The sequence below is a fragment of the Mauremys reevesii genome, linkage group 17 (genome assembly GCF_016161935.1).
Source record: "Mauremys reevesii isolate NIE-2019 linkage group 17, ASM1616193v1, whole genome shotgun sequence".
Classification (NCBI taxonomy): domain Eukaryota; kingdom Metazoa; phylum Chordata; order Testudines; family Geoemydidae; genus Mauremys; species Mauremys reevesii.
Window position 1 is genome coordinate 10,847,206 of NC_052639.1, and position 4,797 is coordinate 10,852,002.

General features: G+C 48.1%; 2 non-coding genes across 2 annotated transcripts; one reads left to right on the forward strand and one right to left on the reverse strand.

Annotated features, from left to right (window-relative positions):
- Window positions 1-1,348: 1,348 nt before the first annotated feature.
- On the forward strand, window positions 1,349-1,422 carry TRNAT-AGU. The gene has a single exon. It is a non-coding gene; the product is annotated as a tRNA-Thr (tRNA).
- Window positions 1,423-3,306: 1,884 nt separating this feature from the next.
- On the reverse strand, window positions 3,307-3,388 carry TRNAS-GCU. Its single transcript has one exon. It is a non-coding gene; the product is annotated as a tRNA-Ser (tRNA).
- Window positions 3,389-4,797: the final 1,409 nt, after the last annotated feature.

Here is a 4,797-nt window from a genome sequence, read left to right on the forward strand (position 1 = left end):
TGCTATATGACCATGGCTGATGTCAGAAGAGTCTCTGCCAAAGCCTTTTTCCACCAGCAGGGGCCTCTCTGTGCACAGAACTCCTGGTAGTGTGATGGCTGCAGGCAGTGGAGAACTCTATTTTGGCATCTCTTTGTCGATGAACATCTGCAGTGGCTGTTAAAAGGCTTCTGGATAGTGGTCTTTGGGAAGAGCTGGCTGAAGAGCCTTCCTAGTAACCAGGAAATCCTGGCTTGGCCTGACAGTTCTTCCTTGCTGAACCTAATGTCTCTGTTGGCTCCTTTTTTGTATCTCTTTTCATAAAAAGAAAAGACCTGTCAGCAGAATCCTTCTAAGTAGTGGTTCAAGACAGAGAGAGCCTTCCTTGCGGCTAAGTCTTGGTGCCATGGGGCATGTCTCACCACTGCAGTGCCTCCTGTTGGCCATCCTGGCAGTTAGCTCTGGTCCCCTGGTGCGCCTTCATCTAGTGGCGTCTGGCTGCCATCTGTTCTATCATTAGGACCCATGTCGCTCTCAGGACTTCAAAGTCCTCTTATGGACACAGCCCTCTGGCTGTGCCCCACTCAGGTCTCTCCCCCCTTCCAGGGGGCAGCCGTCCTCTACCCAGACACTTGCCTCAGTGGCCAGCTGCAGTCCAGGGTGTAGCCACCTGTGTCAGCAGCGACTGAGGCAAAAGGGGTGCACCTCTAACCCCCGCCATCTGTTTCTCTGGACCACTTCCCCACAGACCTAGCACCTTCCTCCGCCTTTGTATCAGGGCCTCAGTCTGGCAGTAGTCGGCCAGGAGGTCACTCATGCTCCCCTTACCCACCCAGCACTACTCTGATCATGGTGCCCTTCCTTCAGGGCAGCCAATCCTCCCTCCTCAAACTCCAAGGAGTGACTGACTCTTGCTGTGCTGAGCAGCCCTTTATATATGGGCTGCTCCAGCAAGCCTTCTCCTGATTGGCTCTCCCAATAAGCCCTTTCCTGATAGGCTGGGTTCTGCACAGCCTCTGCAAGGCTGCCTTAATCTTTCTTCTGCTTGTTTGGGGCAGCCACCCCACCACACTTGGAAAGCGGCAAATGAGAAATCTAGAGCTGAAGGAAAGGTTACCATGACTCAGAACTGAGCCGAGGTTGCTGCGACTGAAACACAGAGCACTAACCGCTATATGATCACAGTGGCTGGTGGGAGAAGCACATGTTAGAAGCCCTCTGTCAACTCAGCTGTGGCTTGCTGTGCACGGAGAGCCAGACACCTCAAGGTCTGCAAGTCTTGAGGGAAATGGGAACGTCTGTACTTTGGAATTTGCAGGTGTTATCCTGAACCATCAAATGGAACAGTTGTAAACTCTTTTGCAAGGCAGGCACCATGGCTTAGCTGGCTAAAGCACCTGTCTAGTAAACAGGAGATCCTGGGTTCAACTCCCAGTGGTGCCTTGTTGCATGGCTTTTGTCTCCTCTGCTCACATTTTCCTGTGTCTTTCTAGGAAACAGAAGAGACCTCCCTTGGTATCCAAGTAATTGCTTGCTAAGGAAAAGGCTTCTTTGGAGAGAAGCATTGGAAAGAATCAAATCACAAGCCTGGAGTTGATGAAAAGGCTGCTGTGACTGGCATTGGCATGGCGGTTGCTTCGACTGCAATTGCTGCAACACAAGAGCCTGTGCCACACGTCCTTGTGATTTGCTGGGGATGTCCACACACAGAGGTCATGTCACCTTCCTTTTGATTGTCAGTGATGAGAAATGGAGCAGCTGGGAGAAAAGTCCCAGAGAGCAGCACTGTGGCTAAGCTGGGCCAGGCACCTGCCAGGTAAAGTGGAGGTTAGGGATGCAGCACCCAGTGGTGCCTTGCCAAATGTGTCTGCTCTTCCCACCTTTTGGTCAATCTTTTGATGAAGCAGAGAAGATGCCTTTGCCTTGCAGTGCAGATGCTTCCAAAAGAAACCAGTCATTTTTTCTGAAAGTGTTGGAAGGAGGCACCTAAGAAACATGGAGACAAGGAAAAGGTCATCGTAACTCAACTTGCATCCATGGCTCTTGAGGCCACAACGCAGAGCACTGAGCACTGTACGACCACAGCTGGTGACAGAAGGGGCTTTTCCAAAGGCATTTTCCACTAGCAGGGTCCTCTCTGTGTGCAGAATTCCTCATCGTTTGATGTCTGCAGGCCCTGGAGATCACCCAGGCTTCAGTGTGAACACAAATATCTGCACCACAGTTTTTAGCCCCTCAGCTTTAGCTCCATGAGCTCAAATCAGATGACCCAGGCCATCCCTGCTGCCATCTTTATCCCAGGAGAGATGGACTCTAAGGGTACATCTCCATTGCAGTGTAAGCCCAGGTGTGGCACGCTGTGCTCAAAGCAGCACCTGGAAGCCCCATATTCACCACTCTCATATAATGATGACATGGTTTGTACAAAGTCTGCCTGGTGAGGTGTTATTTCAAAAGTCTTGATCTGTTGAACATTAATATCATGTTGGATTATGTGTGCTCGCATTGGTTGGGAAGTTATGAAGTTTTGCTCTTTGTGTGTTACTGGGATATGTTATGAGGTTGGGAAATGCCCCCACCAGCCTTTCAGGTGCGACAAGGGAGGAGCCAGACTCGCTGCTGGCCCATTCAAGGTATCCACACTCCCAAGGACCATCCCAGGAACCGTGTACAATGCAGACTTCTCCGAGATAGCACAGCGACAATGGACACTGCTTGACTCACATCGTAGCAAAGGAGCTTCCTAGCAAGTTGGAAGAAACTATGAAAGGGAGGAAGAGACATCATGACTTGGCCTCTCTCCCCCACACCTCAATACCTGTAAACACATCTGGAGGACAAACACTGAACTGAGATGAATCAGAAGAGAATAATAATAATAGATTCAAATCAACGTCCCCAAACAGACTAGTATGGGTGTTTCAGCAGAAAATTTTCAGTTTGGGGAATTTTGTTTTCTCAGTCAGACCTTGCCAAAGGAAGCAGGGAGAAAATGTTTGAGTTGCCTCCTTCAGAACAGCTTGGTCTAGACACTAGCTCTGGTTCACTGCTCTGGCCTTGCTCGGGTTGAGGATATTTTAATAATTTGGGGAGGTGCCAGGGTGGTTGAGGGAGATGAGGAGGATGTTCCCTTTTGAGATAAAAACTAAGAAATACAGAACTAGAGAATTTTTTTTAATTTTTTTTTAGAAATCTGGGATTTAGACATTTTATTTAAAGTAAGGGCGTTCTGAGTTTCTGTTTGCAAGAAGTACCATTGTTTGATCTGTCATTGTACCAAATGGGGAGATGATTGTCTATAAAGGATGGGTGAAGACTAAATGCATCCGATGAGGATGGGATTCGAACCCACGCGTGCAGAGCACAATGGATTAGCAGTCCATCACCTTAACCACTCGGCCACCTCATCAGAACTGTAAAGAAAAGGACAGGAGGAGAAATCTAAGGCCGGCAGAGACAGGGGCAATAAGGCATTTTTAAATACTAAGCGGAAGCAGGGGCTGAATGAGCTCCCTCCTCACATCTAGTGAGGAGCTGGGGGAAAGACTTCAGGAACAGACGATGTTTGCATAGACAAACCTACTCTGCCTAGATATACAGCATGATGGGGCCACTTTCCCAAAAATGACCAGTTTTGGCTGGTGGCAGGTTACAAATCACTTTAGGATTGAGTGGAATGAAATGTTATTATCCTTCCTGCATGAGTGAAGGGCAGCAGAACATACCTAGTCAGTCCTGATGGAGGGGTAGGTGGGTGAGGAATAGCTTTTATTGGACTTCATAGAAGTGATTGAGAACATCACCTAAACCAGTGGTCCCCAAACATTTCACACTGTGCCCTCTTATCCAGTTGGGGGAGGGCAAAACCAGAGCTTGAGGGATTCAGCCCTGGGTGGTGGGGCTTAGACTTTTGGCTTCAGCCCCAGGCCCTAAGAAGTCTAATGCCAGCCCTGGTGACCCCATTAAAACAGGGTTATGACCCACTTTGGGGTCCTGACTCACAGTTTGAGAACCACTGCTCTATGCTAAAGGGAGAGAGTTTTCCTGTGGGTGTAGTTAATCCACTTCCCCAAGAGATGGCAGCTATGTCAGTGGGAGAAGCTATATCAGTGGGTGTGCAAGCTGTGGTGTTTGCCACATTTAACAAGTTTAATCAAACCCCATTTTTAAAACCATCTGTAGCCTGGGAATGGCAAAGGACCTCGATGAAGGAGGGTCTGTCCTTTAAAGTCCTGGAGATCATGAGTCCATGCTTTTGCCAGCATGGGAGTATAGCTAAGTGGTAAAGTGCTTGATTGCAGATCAAGTGGTCCTTGATTCAACCCCCAGTGTTTTCTTATAACCTTCTTTCTTTTTTTAAAAAAAAGGAAAACATTTTCATTTTCATTCTCCATTCTGTTCAGGAGCTCCACTGTACAGGGTTGCTTGATATGGATGTAAACACTCAACATTTCACTGTCCAAATGCATAAATACCTAGCAAAGCTGTCTATCAGCTGAAATCAGTTTCAGTCCTCAAAGTGTCAATTTATGTTTTCATCAATTAAACAAAGGTATCATATGAATGTACATTTGCAGATCCCTCTTCTCCAGGAGCTGTGCTGTGCAGAAGAACAAGAGTCACATCCAGCTGCAGTTCAGGAGTCTGATAACCAAAGAGCTGTTGCCAGCTCAAAGAGCCTGAGGCGGAGCAACAGCAGGGTTCATTGCCCGGTGTGCGTAGCACTAATTGACACACCAGGGTGGAGAAGCAAAACCAGTTTTATTTGAGCCCAAATAAGGTGCCAGGGAGAAAAAGCATTCTCAAATCCTGCACACC